The sequence below is a fragment of the Mus caroli genome, chromosome 1 (genome assembly GCF_900094665.2).
Source record: "Mus caroli chromosome 1, CAROLI_EIJ_v1.1, whole genome shotgun sequence".
Taxonomy (NCBI): domain Eukaryota; kingdom Metazoa; phylum Chordata; class Mammalia; order Rodentia; family Muridae; genus Mus; species Mus caroli.
In genome coordinates, this window is record NC_034570.1 from 156,359,265 (window position 1) to 156,377,116 (window position 17,852).

At 37.7% G+C, this 17,852-nt stretch overlaps 1 protein-coding gene across 7 annotated transcripts in view; it reads right to left on the reverse strand.

The window, feature by feature from the left end:
- Positions 1-17,852, reverse strand: part of Pou2f1 (POU class 2 homeobox 1) — a 132,279-nt gene that overhangs the window by 82,978 nt on the left and 31,449 nt on the right. The window contains exons 1-2 of one of the 7 annotated variants that reach the window (XM_029480093.1): positions 14,126-14,438; positions 305-380 (exon numbers count right to left, since the gene is read on the reverse strand). The exons of the other annotated variants lie outside the window; for them this stretch is intronic. The gene's annotated coding sequence lies outside the window, so the exon portion shown is untranslated. Of the gene's footprint in view, positions 1-304; positions 381-14,125; positions 14,439-17,852 lie in introns of those variants that run through there. 7 annotated transcript variants of the gene reach the window in all.

Sequence of the window (17,852 nt, forward strand, 5' to 3'; positions counted from 1 at the left end):
TCTTGCAGTTAAAAGGAAATGGATAAATACTGGAAGACTTTTTCAGTGAAAGGCTAGCTTAGAAATAATGCTGAGACCATCTATTTGGCCTCAGTTTGTGCCATTCTGCGTGAATTCGAAAAGAACAGTTGGATAAACTTCCAAAATGTTGCCCTTTACTGAGTTCCTACCAATAATCTTTCAGTATCATAAATCTGGTCAAACTGATGTCATTGCTCATCAAATAAGGAAAACCGCCTACTATGTTTGTTCTTAAACAAAATAAAAATGGTAAAACAGCCACAACAGATGCTTTCTGATTTACCTTTTGTAGAGAAGGGCAGCCCCAGAACATCTCTCCTATTTAGGCTCTTCTTCCTTCATATTCAAACTCACTCATTCTGCAATTACAACAAGAAATTCACAATGACCCCTCTTAAAGGGATCACTGGTCTTCTTTAGAGAGAAAAGTCTTCTACACTGCAATCACACTTTACTACCTATGGTGACACTGAGGAAAGGACCCCACAAGACAGTTAGGGAACCCATCTATTGTAATTACAGCTTCTCAATTGTTTTCACAATCCACAAAAACCATGGCAGAGATTTCTACAGCTTTACTCTCAAAGAAGCCAAGAGTAAAAATCCCGCGAAAAGAATATATGTACACTAATGTTTCAACAACAATGTTTTCATACATTTTTAAAGAATTCATTGTGGAAAAAAGAATTCACTGCGTAGAAAACCTATATAAATAATTAGCTCGTCAATAAAATGCAGTTTATTCTAAAGAAATTATTATGTTTAAATTCTCTAACATGGCTTGGGGCTCTGGCTTCTGTCTTTATGTTATCTTGTATATCTAAAACACCAAGATTCTTTGGTATTATCTTTTGTCTTATGTAAAGATTTTGCTAAAGTTAACAAGCACTGCTTTTACATACAGTGGCACCACTGTCTAAATACATAAGGACAGCGCACATAACACAGCTGATGAATCAAACATCTGTGACCAAGTGTTTTAATGTGGGGTTGAGTTCTCCACATTATAGAGCCAAATATAAAATAAAAATTAGGATAGGGCCTCTCACATATTTCCCTGAGTTAAGGAAGATAAGCATTTAAATTGTAAAGAGCTGTTGTAGTTTTTATGTCATTATAAAATGAAAATCCCCATCATTTTAATATTATTTATATATATATATATATATATATATATATATATATATATATATCCTCTCATATGGAAAAGGATGCCACATTCAGTCAAATATGCCCTGTGGACTTTGCAATTTCTGTACATTCAGGTGAGGACAATCAATTAATCTTTTAAATCAATTAATCTATAACTTCACCTTGTTTTCTCTGAAAACTCATAATTTTAAAATTTGTATACTTGTTTGATTTCTGCTTTTCACTAGAAGGAAAATTTGCTGAACACAAGATATTATGTCTTATTTACTTAACAGCAATTTCACATATGTGGTAGAACCTGAGAAAGGCTCAACCAAATACTGTACATGAATGAAAAGATGGGTTCTGGGAAAGTCAACAAATGTTAAATCAAGCATATGAGACTTAAGTCCACAATTAAAGGTTTGCTTAAAAAGATTAGAATATGAGTAGAGCACTCACTGTTGATTTTGAATAAAGGCGACTAATAAACCCCTATATATTGCTCTCACAGAATACCAAGGGCTCCGCAGTTAAACAAGCAAGCAAACAGAATACTCTCTAGCAAGTTCCCCTCTCTGAGGCTAAAGCTATAAAGGACATTATATACATTCTGCTGCAATGCCCTTGGCCATATGAAGAACATCAAGCTCCATTTTATTATGTCTGTGTTTCTCCAGGATTAGCATATATTCTTAAAACAATGCACTTGGAACTGGCTTCTAGTGAGTGCAATGAAAGCTGAGCATTCTCACTAGTCAATTCCAGATTCAAATGGTAAAACACTGACAGTAAAGACTGGTAACTAAGGAGCAAGATCAGTTAACATAGTTCCATTAGATTCATTTTAAATTTTCTTATTCAAATTTAAAATTAGCTCAGCAGCCTGCAAGTAGACACATTTTTAAAAAAGACATTCATTCATTTCAAATCATATCAGAGACATTGGTAAGATGAAAATAATCTTGAGAGAGAGCTAAGATTACAGCTTCTCTTGAAAAATTCTTACTGTACTATCTGCAACGGTTGACGATGAAAGTTGATAACTGCTCTGTTAATATAAAATAAGTTGAATATAGTTTACTAATAGTTACTCATATATTTCCATTTTTTTGTTTATCCTTCTTGTACTTCAGTCTTTCTGAGTTCAGCTTCCTTCAATCTTAAGAAATGTTTCTTAGAAGCTCCTTTAGAAAAGGATATGGTGGTAAGCAACTCAGTTTATCTATCTAAAACTATCATTTCATCTTTATAAAGGTTTAAAGGTTGCTCTCTCCCAGTGTCCTTAGCTTTCCACTGTTTCTAGTGAACGCCTTTCCATATCCCTGGATGGTGTTCTCAGAGGACGTACACTAGAAAGGATAATTAAGAACGGTCTTCTCTAGAACACCAGCTGAACTATAAGCCTTCTCATTCTGTTCTCTGTATCTTACTTTCTCTTCATATCTACCTCTAGAACACTAGTAGTAATCTGATTAATTTCCCAAGACCTACTATTAGTTTCTTCAAAATTTTTTTCAAATGCATTTGAAATGTAAATTTCAAGGACCACTTTTTCCTGTTTAGAAATTACTCTGCCAAATCTGCCTAGTCATTTTTGCAACTTGTTCTGTGCCTGTGTTCCAATCCACTTTTTGTTTGTTTGTTTGTTTTTCGAGACAGGGTTTCTTTGTATAGCCCTGGCTGTCCTGGAACTCACTCTGTAGACCAGGTTGGCCTTGAACTCAGAAATTCTCCTGCCCCTCTACCTCCCAAGTGCTGGGAGTAAAGGCATGCAGTACCACCCCCGGCTCCAATCCACTTTTAAAGTATGTTTAAGTTGATTTAAATACTAAATTACATACTTACTACAATCTGAAGTTCATGGGAAAAGAAGTTTCATTCTATTGCTGTTTTTTCCTATAATTTTCTGATGCAAATTTGATCATATCACAGTTAGATATTTAACAATTCATTTGATGGATACATAAAGTCACACTGTAGGAAACTTTCCCTTCATTACTCCTGTACCTTCCTTCATCCAGTCTCATGGGAGTATCCATATTCATGACTTCCTGCAACAAATCAGCTCCTCTCCTTTGTTCCACCTGGTTCCTGTTATCAGAAACTCTGTAAATATTCATATTCTATTTCATCCTTCACGATCTATCTCCATTGCCATTTCTCACAGGAACTAGACTGAAGAACCTTATTCAACTCAGAAGTCCCCTAAAAACCTATCATAATGTCTTGTCCAAAGAAAAAAGCTCCACAGCAGCTGAGGTATAAACACCTGCCAAGGGCACTAGAGAATAAGATAAACTTTCTAAGGGGACTGAGCCTTAAATTGTGATATCCTACTCTTATTCTAAGTTTTTGTGACTCAAGAGTTTTATTACGATCACCCTAAAACTGGGAGGTAATGGCACACGCCTTTAATCGGAGAACTAGGGAGGCAGCTAAAATACACTGCTACCTGGTTTTTAATATGACAATCATTTATTGAACATTAGGTATACCAGATACCATGCTGGACACGCTTAAATATTACCTTTTTAATACTAACAAAATCCTATAAAGAAGTCATTCATTGTTTTATAGATGAGAAAATGATATTCTGGCATATTATTATCATAAAGATGTTATACATTAGTGGCAGAATAAAGATACATCATCTTTAACTTAATGCTACTATTTCTTATACCAACACCATAGCTGCCAGGTTATTTAGAATAGTTTAATTACCACCTCTGAATAAAGAAAAAAATATGTAAGCATGAATTGAATATAAGACAGATAAGAACTACTCATTTATCCCTGCAACACACAAAAAACTTTCAACAAAGCCCAACAATTTATTTATTCAATAGATTAAATACCTTGCAACTACTTGCTCTTACTGTGAAAGAGACCAATAGAAAGTAAAACAAAACAAACACCAGCTAATAGTAATATTAAAATGGAAGGTCAACTACTGCATATACTAAGAATGCACGGTGAAGAAAGAAAACTATACAAAACTAAAATAGCACAGTATTCTCCATTTTTTCTTTTCTTTTCTATAAAGCTCTTCAAAATTAGATGACCCTATTATTATTGATGTATAATCTTCACAAGGTGTATTCTGTAGGAACGGGATTTCCTACTCTGTCCCCAGAAGATGGAGAGTTTACACACTGCCTACAGGAGATGCAACAGGGTCTATGTAGAAGAATAGGAGCAGAAGCCAGAGCATTGAGCCATTTCTCACTTAACCACTAACAATTTCCATCACTTTTAAGTAAACAACCAATTTATGAAATAAAGGAATTGCTTTAAACACTCCAGGGACCGCTTCGGATCAGAGACATTCAAGCAACTTTCAGTTACTACAGAAACTACCATTATTTACTACAATTCAGATATCAGCTTAGACATGTATACAGTTTAAAACAAGTAGAAATGGGAAATCATTAATCAAGGAAATAAAAATGAAAGAAGAAAACTCATCCTAGCACCCTAAATGAAAAACAGGTTAGTTGGAGGGCAGATAGGAATAAATACTGAAGAATCTGGCTTGAATTTGAAGTAACTAAGAATTTACTATCTCCACAAATTTCCACGGCAGAATGTATGAAGTTGGCTAATTAAAAGCATTTACTGTTTATTATAAAATAAATACAATTAAGCACTTACGCATGTCTTACTGTTTATTAAATCTCCTTCATAACATAAAGCATGGAGGACTACTTCACAAAACTATAGAAAAGGGCTGGAGAGGTGACTCAATGGTTAAGAGCACTTGCTGCTCAATCTGGAGGACCAAAGTTCAGATCCCTGCATCAGCGTACAAGCCCAGTGATCTGTAAATGCCCATTACTCCAAGGAACCTAACCTCCTTTTGGCCTTTGCAAACTCACTTGTGTGCCTGTATAAATTGTGTGCATGCACTCACACACGCAGACATACAAAATGTAAGTAAATAAGTAAGATCTTTAACTACATAACACTAGGGGACCAAAGAGGTCTTTCAGTGGTTAAGAGCACTAGCTGCTCTTCTTAGAAGACCTGGGCTCAATTCTTAGCACCTCCACGGTAACTCATAAATAACTGAATGAAACTCCTGTTCCTAGGGGTCTAACACTCTCTTCTGGCCTCCATTGGTCCCAGGCACAAATGTGATACACAAGCATATGTGCATGTGCAATACCCATACTCATAAAATTAAAGTTAAAGAATTATTATTCATGTGCTGATCTTAAATACAGAACATTAAACTAGAAAGATGGTCCAAGGAGTAGTGTGCTTGCCAAACAAGCATGAAGATCTGAGTTCAAATCTCAGAACTTCTGCAAAACTGACACATGTTTTATGTGTCTGTAATTTCAATATTCCTAAAGAGAGAAGGAAGACAGAGACAGCAGCACTCCAAGAAGCTCATGAGTCAGCTGGCCTGCAATACAAAGCAGTGAACAGGGTCAAAGGTGAGGACCAACACAGAAGCTGTCTTCTGACTTCCATAACCCACATACGCACATGCACGCACACACACGCACACACACACACACAATTTTAGAACATTTTTAAAAATTAATCTTGAAAACATGGGACAGTACTTGAAAATTTGTTTATCCTTGCAAACTATAATAAGCAGCTACTATAAATCTCAGCGTCACTCCTGATCTAACTTTTTAAACACAGCAGAAAGACAGAGGGCCCTAAAACACTCCTAACCCTATTTCCAAAAGAGGAAGTCCTTCTGGATTCCACTGGTTTTGCTACTTCTACAATGTTACTGACTTTCGTTTTGTTTGGCTTTGTTTTTTTTCCCTTGTAAGTAATCACCAGTAGTAACAACTGTGACTTCCTTCTCTAGTCAGTAATATCCACAATCATTCTTTTCTAACTCCAGTTCTCATCTAACAGCTATCTTTCATTCTAACATTCATTGGCAAACTACCATACTTACAATAGCATACATATTCCCAGAAACTAGCATTTTCTGAGAAATAATTATACAGAGCAATAACATTAGGCCTTGTGGACCCCTAATCTGTCACTCACCTTCCCATTTTTTTAATATCATAAATATAAAAACTAAAGCTGGTCCCAGCACTTGAGAGTTTGAGGCCATCCTAATCAACATAGTGAGATTCAGGACTTGGCCACACTAAGAAACCCTGTTAAAAGAAAAATAAAATAAAATCCATTCCTAGCTCAAGTTTTTTTTTTTTTTAAATGGCCACAGTGTGACAGGCATTAACTAGTTTCTTCTCACAAGAACAATCATGTAAGTTCTTTTATCATTCCATTTTACATATGAAAAATAAAGAAAAGAGTACTGGGTAAACTAAACTGCTCAGCAGCACCTGATAGTGGAATCTAACCATATCACAGTACTCCTAAGTCTCCACTTGAAAGCCCCAAATGCCTTAGTCTTTGGGTTTAATAAAGTAAAACAAAGCTTTCTTAAATTTATTATTTTATTGTATCAGTTACCTAGCATGATATACAGAAATTTATAAGGCTGCTATTAAGAATTGTATTGGCCCCATACATATGTAGCAGCTTGGTCTTCAAGTGGGTCCCCCAACAACTGGAGTGGGATCTGTCTGTAAAGCTGCAGCCTGTCTGTGGAATATGTTCCCCTAACTGTGCTGCCTTATCTGGCCTCAGTGGGAGAGGATGCTCTAGCCCTGCAGACTTGATGTGCCTAGGTGGAGGGATACTCAGGGGGGCTTTACCCTCTCAGAGAAGGGGAAGGGAGATAGGGAAGGGACTGTGTGAGTGGCAGACCGGAAAAGGGGGGCAGCAATTGGATATAAAGTGAATTTACAAAGTTTAAAGACTTCCTGTCATATGGGGCATTGAGCTATATGCAGATAGCCTGGTTTCCAGTTGAGGTTAGATGTTAAATCCCAGGACCCAGCGGTGATAAATCACCTACATGGGCTGGAAGGAGTTCTCTCATGTCTCCTGGAACCAGGGCTCCTGTGGAAGTTACTGCCCCCTCAGCCCCCACAAGAGAAGCATGGCTAGAAGTCAAGTAGACAATGTCCCAAGCTTCTAACCTTCCCCAGAAGGTCTAAACTCCTCCCCAGTTACCTAGCAACANTAAAGATAACAGCATACCATAAGAGGGGCTACTTGGCCCCTCCTCACTCTCTTGCTCTTACTCCCCTTACTCTCTTCTCTCCTCTTCTCTCCCTCTCTTCCTCTCTAGCCTTTCTTCTCTCTCTCCTTTTCCCCCTTCTCTCCTCTTGGCCATGGCTGGGCTCTCGCGCTCGCTCTCTCTCTCTCTCTCCCCCCCCTCCCTCCCTCCCTCCCTCCCTCCACCTTCTCACTTCCCCCCCTCCCTGACTTTCTACAATAAAGCTCTAAAACCATAGACTGTCTCTGTCCATCAAGGCCCACTGCGCTTACTCTCACCTGTGTGGAAACCTCTCTCCCTAAGCCCTCTCTCCCATAACCCCGGGGGCTACAGGGTGTTGCTCTGGGGCCCCCTGGTTTCGGAGGCTGCCCCTTCCTTGTCCACCCCCTATTGAGTGGGGTCAGTGGCTTAGATGCCCACCCAGGGCCAAGTGGAAAGTGTCCGGCAGCCCTCCCACATCTGCCTGCCCAGAGCATAGGAGGAACTCTGGCTGGACGTGGGCTATCCTCCCTTCCCCCTCTTTCCCCTGACCCTATTAGTTCCCACACTGTCATAGTTTAAAAAAAAAAGAATTATTATCTACTCTAAACAAATGTTCTTAATAATATCTTTTTTCTTTTTTTTTTAATCCCCAGGAGGGAGAGACAACACAGCTGGGAGATTATAGCAAAGCTGGCTTCATTTAGCATCTATTTTGCATGGTGAAAGACCATGCTGAGCAGGTAGAACTTCTGTTTTAGGGACACATTTACATGTACCATGCTGAGCTAAACATGCTTGAGTTAAATTTGTACTCATGTCTCTGTTTACTGGAAGAAGGGATGAGATGGCAATAATATAGATGCATGTTTCTATTAGTTCTCTCTATGGTACCCTGCATTTGACCACTATATCTTAAACTTAGCATTACTGAAATTTTTGAGCATATTTTTTTGAGGGAATTCTGTTTTGTGCTGTAGAATGTAGTATTTCAAGCTTCTAAAAGCTATCAGTGACCTTCTTTTGTCTGACTAGTCATTAAAAAAAGAAAAACAAACAAGCAAACAAACCAATCACAACAAACTCCTCCAATACCAGGCACCAGTATTCCTAAGTAGAGGCTGAGACAGGAGGACTAAGGATCAACTTAGGCCAGGTTAGAGGCCAGTCTAAGTAACATCAAACCCTGTTCTCAGTACTGCTGAGAACCACTCTGCGCTCTTGCTGTTTCCCTTCTAGCCAGACCTCTCCTCTCTAGTTCCGACTCCTGGAGTGCCTTTCACATCTGTGGAATTACTGCACCAAGCAGTTTTTGTACAGAAACTGTCTTTGTGTTGAGATGCAAATAATAAAATGACAACTGTCTAGGAAAGAGAGGTAGAAGGTCAAAGCAGGATACTTGTCAGAATCTGGACACAGGCCTAAGTGGCTTATGTATAGACAGGCAAGGGAAGAGACTGAGAAAGTAGAATGGGATGTGTCACCCAAATGACCTAAGTTATAATCCTGAGTGGTTACATTTGTCCTTTTAGAACATACGCTGCTGTTGCTTCTGTAAGGACACCTACTGGAGGGAACCAGTGTACCTGCTGTGCTCCAGGAGGGAAGATAAGGATTGCTTATGCTAGGATAAGACAGGATATGGATTTGGAAAGTAAAGGGGAGCAAGTCTTTTCCTTGGGCATGAATAATTTGATATTTCTCCCTGAAATACAGGACACAAGAAAATGCCAGATAGCATCAGCAAACAGTAACTGAAGCCCTGGGCATGAATACACTAGGCTGTAGAATGAAATGAAACGGAATCCTAGAATCAAGCCCTCAAGAATCCAACATCTCAGGAAACAAAGGAGACCAAGTAGGAGAGTTCCCAGGTAGATGAGAGGAAACAGAGGTGTGATTTCAGCTTCCAGGCAAGGCAGTTTCAAGGGGGGGGGGGTGTCAAGGGTGTCAAAGAAGGAAAGTTCTGGGTAAAAAGTTCACAGTACTTCACAAGCCAGTGGTCAAGCCCTCCAGCAAGACTGTGCCAACTCCCAAACAGCACCAACTGAGCACTAAGCGTTCAAGGACCTGAGCCCACAGGAAACATTTCTCTTTGAAACCACCACACAAACTGAATAGTTTACACATGCAGGAAGGTCTATATAGAATAACCCTTACATTTGTGTGAAGTAGTCACTAAGAAGTGAAGGAACTATCACTCATTACTGCTTAGATATGACAAGGGCTGAGAAAACTTAGCTATGAGGTCTCATTTATATCTAGTAACGGTTGTTCACTCAGAATAAATGTTTAATCAATGGTAGTGGCTTTTGGTTTTTTTCTACGAGTTTATTCAATCATAAGCAACATGGTCCAGTCAGGCCTGATTTCTAGGGAAGGGAAAGAAAGCAAGAAAATTAACTATAGCTTTCTACCTCTGGTAAACTTATTAACTTCTTCTGCTTTATGTTAAAAGGTTTTTATTAGTGTTTGTGTACACACGTTTGTGGGTGGCCAGAAGTGGGTATCAGATCCTCTGACGCTGCCTGATAAAGACGCTGGGAACCAAACTTGGGTCATCTGAAGGGCAGCAACTGTTACCTGTCAAGCAAACTCTACAGTTTCTCATTTAGTATTTAAATCTCATATTTTTATTGGCTGAGGCAGGTGAGGCTTAATAAAAAGAAGAGAAATGGAGTATAAGTTCAAATCCTCGTGCACACAGTACTCCCTTTACCCAGGCAACTCAAAAAATCCTAATAGAAGTTACCCTAAATTTGTATTCAGAGTATTACAAGAGCTGCCAGTGTTAGCAGCATATGTTTAGAATGTGATCACTTAGTACATCTTAGAAAATTATTTATTTATTTATTGTGTGGGTGAACCAGGGCCAGCCGGTGGAGGTCAGAGGACAACTACAGGGGTTGATTCTGTCTTTCTACATGTGGGTTTGAAAGGCTTGACAGCAAGCACCTTCAGCCACTAAGTCGTCTTGACAGCACTCACTTCTAACGTATCAGAAATAACCTGTTAGTACTAATACCTTCAAGAAAAGATTAACTGCTCATCTCAATGTAGCTTTTCCAAATAGCAAATAGCAATTCTGATGTTTAAGTTCTTGTAATTTTTGTAAGCATGAATAAAGATAGAGCTACAAAGTTTTCAGTAGACTTGGAACAGCAAATTAGACTGACTTCTGAAAAAAATTTTTTTTCATAATTCAAATGAGAGAACCAGAAGTAATTAAATACTTCCTAGCCCTCAAGCCCCTATAATCCAAGCACTGGAAGGCTATTGTTGGGGGGTCATGAGTTCAAGGGTAGACTGAGTTATCTATGGAGACCCTATCTCTAAAGGAAAAAAAACACACACACACAAAACACTCAACCAAGGGAGTATTATCAAGAACAAAAACAAACTGACTATGCAGGTACTGCATAATAATAATAAAATTATTTACTGGGTAAAGGTATGTATTCCTGATAAGCAAATGTAAGTATAAAGGAATTTCATTAATGGCCAAGAACTTCTAGTTTAGAAAACATGCTACATTTCTGTGACCAGCATATTTGGGTAAATAGCCAGGAAATAAGCATGAAATTTAGCTTTTATGAGCCATATAGTCTCTGATACAACTACTCCATATTATCATTGCAGCCCAGGAACAGCTAGAAATACCAAAGACAATACATATACAAATGGCTATTTCTGTGTCTTGATTCAAGTTTAATTTTATCTGTTAGCATTTCAATTTCAAATAATTTTAATATACCATAAAATCTTGTTCATTCTAATTTTTTTTAACACATCTCAAAACATAAAACCAACTCTTGCCCCTGGGCCAAGTAAATACAGACAGCATAGGTTGCAGAACGTGGTGACAGAGAGCACGTGAGTCACAAGGCGCACGTGGGGAGTGGCCTAAGGATCACAGTCTGTCCTCCGGTTTTCATCAGAGTTTGTGAAAATAAAAATTGTTTCTCTCTTGATAGTTCATTAATTTCTACTTTCCATTCCCAGTTCTAAGTCTTCCAAGGAAACTTTCTGAAGTCTTCATTTCATTCCATCTCTCTCCCCAGGGCACAGATTGAATGTTTTTAAGTCAAAATATATCCTTGGGGGGGCCGGGGGGGGGGGATGAGCAGGGGTTCTGGGAGGGCATCTCAACTTTTTATGAATCCTACTACCTTGAACTACTATAAGGCTTCAAATCTTTTCATGCTCTATCTTTTAATAAATATAGGTTTAACCAACCTTATTATTCCCTGTCTCTTTAAACCATCATTTAAATTCTATATAATGAGACCACTGTGAGGCTTTGGTAGCTAGTAGCTAGAGAAGGAAGATTTTAGTCACAAATACATTTAATGTTTAAAATTACCCCCAGCAACTGTTCAAATAGCTTCAAAGAAAGTTCAAAGAGGAAAACTGGCTCACAGCTCTAAACTGCTTTTATCACCACTTCCCTGGGTATTCTTTCTGATTTTAAAAGTTACTATTTACTTGATTTTTCTAATTCTGTGTACTATGGTTATAATTGAACGATGGTGTATTTTAAAGACTTAGCATGTCTTTAAATCTAAAGCTAATGGTTCTAAAAGAAACTATTTAAAACAATGTAAGTTCAATTTCATTTATAGCATAATATACAAAATGTTAAAAATCAATACTAACTTATAAAATTATGACCACAACCTTGGAGGCCTGGAGTCACATTTATTTTACAGCAGTAGCCCTCCATGTATGAACTATCTGGATGTGCAGGGGACATTCTGATTAGCAAAGAGAAACAGCGGGGCACTAGTGACAGGCGGAATGCTAGGAACAAAACTGTTCTTGAAATGTGATGGCAGGAGACAAGAGCATGCAATAAAAGAACTAGAACTCACTTTCCATCTCTCAAAGGCAAGTGTTTCAATGCACCTGTATCAAAGCGGTCACCAGTGATCCCAGCAGAACATATCAGTGAATGCATTGGAGTTTAGCAATCTGGGTGTGACTGTCAGTGGTTTCTTCTGACGGCAAATGCCACCCCGCAAAAAACAAAAGAGGAAAATTGTGCGACCAGAGGCAAAAGCAAGACAAAATTAGAACAAGTCTCTTACTTGTCTGAGAGTCCTGGTTGCATACAGTCAACAGAAATGGTAATTACCTATACAACACAAAGCAAGAAGATTTTTGCCTTTTATTTTGCTGTCAAGTATATAATCTGAAGGATTCTTGCTGACTACTGTACCCTCAAAACATGAAACTATTCATTATTCCTAAAAAGCATCTAAGTAAGGTCAAGTATTTTTTTCAAATCTCTCTCTCTCTCTCTCTCTCTCTCTCTAACACACACACACACACACACACACACACTTACAATTGCATGCATTAAGCCAGATTTTAATATTAATGAAAAAATTTTAGGGCAAAAAAGTTAAATGTTAGGTATTTTTAATATGAATGTCAAGTAGAAAAAGCCAGAATATCAATTTCATCTCATGAAAATTTCAAAATAAAATGTCACTATTTCTAGAAAAGGTTTACTTAATGTTCTTTTTATCCTCACTAAATCATATCTATAATCCTAAAAGGGCAGCCCCATAATCCACAGTGAGTTCAAGACAGCCTGTAAACGCTGTCACAAACTGCTTGTCAGTTCAGTATTACAAAAAGAAAGCACATGCTGCTGAAAGGTCAGTTCTCACTCTTTCCTACATCAAAACAAATGTTTTTATTTAAAAATTACAGTAAAAGTACATCCTTTTTCCTTCTGGCCTTCTTTCCATCTCTTTTCTCCTTAACAATACCACAAAACTGTCAAATTTCTTTCAAAGAATAAAAATAAAACCAATACCCAAACCTCTAGTTGTCAGGACTCCGTATTTGCTGTACAATAAGGAGGCCTTTAGCTACTTCACCATGCTTGGTAATGACAGTCTTCTCCTCCATAGTTAACTGTGAGCAATATCAAGGACCACACACTCCTTTGTAAGTTAAGTACCACGGGCGTTTCCAGCAACATCACAACAACTGTACACACTAATCTCAAATGCATACAACATGAACTTTCAGCAACTTCTGGCCAGGTATGGTTGCTGCACACATCTATAACCTTGGCAACTAGGAAGTAAAGGTGCATCAGGTATTCGGGTCATCCTCAGCTACAGAGTGAGTTCAAAGCCAATGTGAGCTACATGAGACCCTGCCTCAAAAAAAATTAAACAACCAAGCTCTGCACAGTTTATTCTATTTACCACTTAAAACTTTTTTTTCCCCAGTCCACAGTTCAATTCCAATGAAAATACAGAATAACAAACCTATAGATGATTTAGGTCAATTCTAATGAAAACACAAGAATAATAAACCTACAGATAATTCAGTTCGATTCCAATGAAAACACAAGTAATAACCTATAGGTAATGCAGTTCATTTCCAATGAAAACGCAGTAATGAACCTATGGATAAGTCATGTACATGACAGCAAAAAGCAAACATGCAGATTACCAACAAGCTCTCATTTAAAGACTGCACTCAGCAACTCAATTTGTCCCGTTTGTCTGTTCTGTCGCATGGACAAAGAGAAGAATAACTAATCCATAGTCCATATAAATCAAAGTTGTAACTTTAAAAGCCAGGATGCTAACTAGCATAGAATAACACCATAAATCTTTGGTTCCTCCACCTGCCCTGGCTCTTGGGTTGCAGCTTATCTAACAGCTAATTTTCCCTTCTTGTGGGGTTTTACTTGGTGTGCCTGTTCTCCACTTCCATTTCTTCCCCTGTAGTTTTTAAAAGGATATAAAGCAACTGTATTAAGAATGCCGAAAGATATCAAAGACCTAAAGCTGCGCTGGTTGTGTGTGGCATAGGAGGAAGGGGAGGGAAACGTGAGTAATGAGGATCTACTATATTTACCTTATGTGCAGGGCATGTGGACAACAATAGGAACCATGGAGGGTGCACTTTTGGTCAGAAAAGAACATGGCAGCCTAATGGGAGGCCTTTGTTCTTCAAAAGGGTCTCCTTTCTCTCTTTTGTGCTTCACTTAATTCATGGCATCTGAGCTGCTCTTGAACTTGACAGATGAGAAAAAAGGGGGAGAGAAGAGTGAGAGTCACACACACAAAGAGAAGGGAAGGGAGATCTTAAAAAAGAACTCATTGTGATAATTTAGTTCTGCTAGATTTGGGGAATTTTGAGGAGTTGGCTAGTAAAATTCAGAATTAAAATAAAAATTTCCAGATATTACACTAAGTAGTTAAGTAGACAAGTAAAATGCAAAATAAATTCTACACAAAAAATTTAATACAGATTTTTTTTCTGCTACAAATATTTCTTTAAATAGTAGTAAGGAAATACTGATTTTTCAAGAGTTACATAAAAGATAAGCATTCTATTAACAGCATTGGGTATTAAATGATTTCCCAGATTAGGAAAATGTTGAGATATAAGTAGCATAAAGAACACCACAAAACCATGAGCACCACCTACAGGATGAAGTGTGCATTCAAGGCTAATAGACTTTAAAAACATCAACTGATTGTCATCTTGAAGGCATGAAAAAAAAAACTGAGTAAGAAATCACAAGTCCTAGGAATCATTGGCAATTAAAAAATATAAATAACTCTGGTTTGCACTACAAAATGCTGACAAAAGTCAACTTAAAGCAATAAAAAACATAGTTGTATGAGGCTAAAGAGGAGCTTAGCAGGTGAGAGCAGAGGACTCAGATCCCCCAGCACATAGACCTCACGACCACCTAAACTTCAGCCCCAAGAGCTCCACTGCCTCTGACCTCTGTGGACACCTGCACTCACAGGCACAAACCCACACACATACACTTAACTAAAAATATTTTTTTTAAAAGGGAAAAAGACAGCTATAAAGTGATTCGATAATAATGTCTGGCTTTAAAATAGATTTGGTTACTGTTTTTGAAAGATACTCAGCATAAAACAACCAGACAAGTCTAAAACATAAGAAGCGGTCCTATTCCTGTTACATTTAGCATTTACTGTCCCGGGTGTTCCTGACTCATGTGACTTAGATACATAAATTTGCATCTTATGCCATACATGTATTTAAAAAAAGAAGTCATTATACACATAGCTCTCATTTCTGGGGTGTTAAAACAATGTATTATGCTCTATTGAATTATTTCTACTTCCACTAACAACCGAGCTTCAAGAAGTACTACTGTTTATGTATCTTTCCCTGATAGCTTAAACTAATTCTATAAACAAATGACCAGTGATAACGTATTTCAGTTAAACAGTGTAAACATTTGAAAATTCAATGTATTACACTGTTCTTCCAAAGTTGTGCTAAAGTAACTTCTAATATTATCATTTTGTTTTCCTGATACTATACACTCTTTTAAAATTTGACATCTGATAAATTACCTGAGAATGTGTACATGTGTACATATTCTCAGTTATTTGCTGAGATGTTGTAAAAGTAGTACTTTTAAACTACTTTAAAGTCAGTTACAATTTTATAAAATCTTACTTTATAGTTGATATTTATTTAATGCCCAATCACATTACACTACACAGTGTATTCAGAAGCCACAATCAACTCCTAGTACCAGTGAGTAGACTTAAAACTTAAAACTTTGCACTATCTCAAAGGCAACTGTAATAACAGGCAAAATTAAAACACTGTATACCCTTTCCAAAATAGCTATTTTGAAAGGATATTTTTCAGTTATACTTATGTGCATGTACATGGAAGTGGGTCAGTTATAGACTAAAAATTGTCTAAAACAAATGAAAAAAAAACATTAAAGGGAAAGGCCATGAATTTGGGAAAGCACAAAAGGGGTGCATGGGAGGAGTCTGAGAGAAGGAAATGGTGTAATTTTAATTTCAAAAGACAAAAGTTAAGAGAAAGAAAACAACCACTTCTAATCACTCCTTGAATGGATATGAATATGGTTATTTTAGGGTTCACATGTGTAGATGTTAACACCACTAACTCTAATTCTCAAATGCAGCACTACAGACTTTTTGAACAAGGCAATTCTCTTGGGGAAAGAAAAGTGGACAGATCTGTTCACTCTTGGGTATTTACAAGAGAGTGTCTGATCATTGCCTCTCCCTGGGAAGAATGGGATGAACAAAATTTGTGCCTAGGTGGGAACCACATCACAGGGTACTTCAACAAGCTATCTCACAAACCCCATTTAAATTTAAACATATTTTACTTGTTTATTCATTTAGTGTGTGTCCTTTGCATGTGACAACTTGCAACAGTCACTTTTCTCCTTCCACCAGGTGGAAGGAATTGAACTCAGGTCATCAGTCTTTTCAGCAAACACTCTTAACCACAGAGCCACCTTGACAGGCATCATAGTCCTATTTTTAAGCTCTATTTTGAGCTCTCCAACATGAGAGCTCATGCTAGAAACCTAACATTCAAGAGGATGAGGTTAGGAGAGTGCTGCCAAGTCTGAGACCAGCCTGTTAACTACAAAGGGGTTTCCTGGCCTACAGCATGAGACCATGACTCCAAAAATGCAAAACAAAACAGTATACATCAAGGGCTAAGACCATATCTCAGTCAGTAATGCACTCCCTGACACGCTTGAGCCTGTGAGTACAATCTTCCCCATGACAAAAATCAAACAAACAAAACAACAAAACAGAAAAAACCCAACCTTATACAAATATTTTCAGCAGCTGAATACTTACTAAATTCTCACTAGCCTTCACTACACTGAACAAGGTCTCTTATCTAATTACTAACACGGTAGTTTAAGGAAATACTGAGCTTGGGAGACAACAGATATACAAACAAAATTACTTTATCACTATCAACTATCCTATTAGTTTTTCTTACAAATTCTGTCTTAAACCCACGGCTTCTCCACATCTTTTCTAACTACTTCAACTACCAAAGCCTTTCCTATCCAGACTGTGTTTTCCCTGTCCTCTCAGCTTTTACTCCACTCATTCACTCAGCTATGAGCCACTGACTGCCTGGTACATGCAGTTTTCTACATACTAAGAATACACTATTAACAAAACTCTCAACAAAATTATTTTATCTAAGTAGGTGTGGTCACACATGATTTCTATACTAGCAGAGAGTTGAGTACATTACTATGTCTATGAAGCATCACCTGTGTCATTGTTTTGTAAACATTCTTCTCCATCTTCTTCTGATTGGTCAAAGGCAGTGGAATTAGAAAGGCTGGACTTCTAATCCCAACCAGGGATCCCAGGGGGCCACATGGAGAGACCAGGAGGTCTCCATATATCAGGACACAACAGGGGACGAATGGATCAAAGAAAGCCAAGGCAAGACCAGATTGGCAAGTAACTGGGCATTTTTCTGGTACTAACAGCTTTAAAGGGTTAGAATAGCTCAGAACCTGCTGCCCAGCCTAGGCTTACAGTTTGTTAATAAACTTAACAGGTCTTTGTGTTAGTTATTTGGAAGATAGAACAGGAACAGATAAGGCTTTATGCTTAAGTAACAGATTACATAATACTACAAAGTCTTCCCCTTTTGTAGGGTTCTTGCTACACAGTATCTCCGCCTTGAATAACTTTCTTTTTTTCTTTTTTCTTTTCTCTCTCTCTCTCTCTCTTTTTTTTTTTTTTTTTTTTTTTTTTTTTCTCAAGACTGGGTTTTTCTG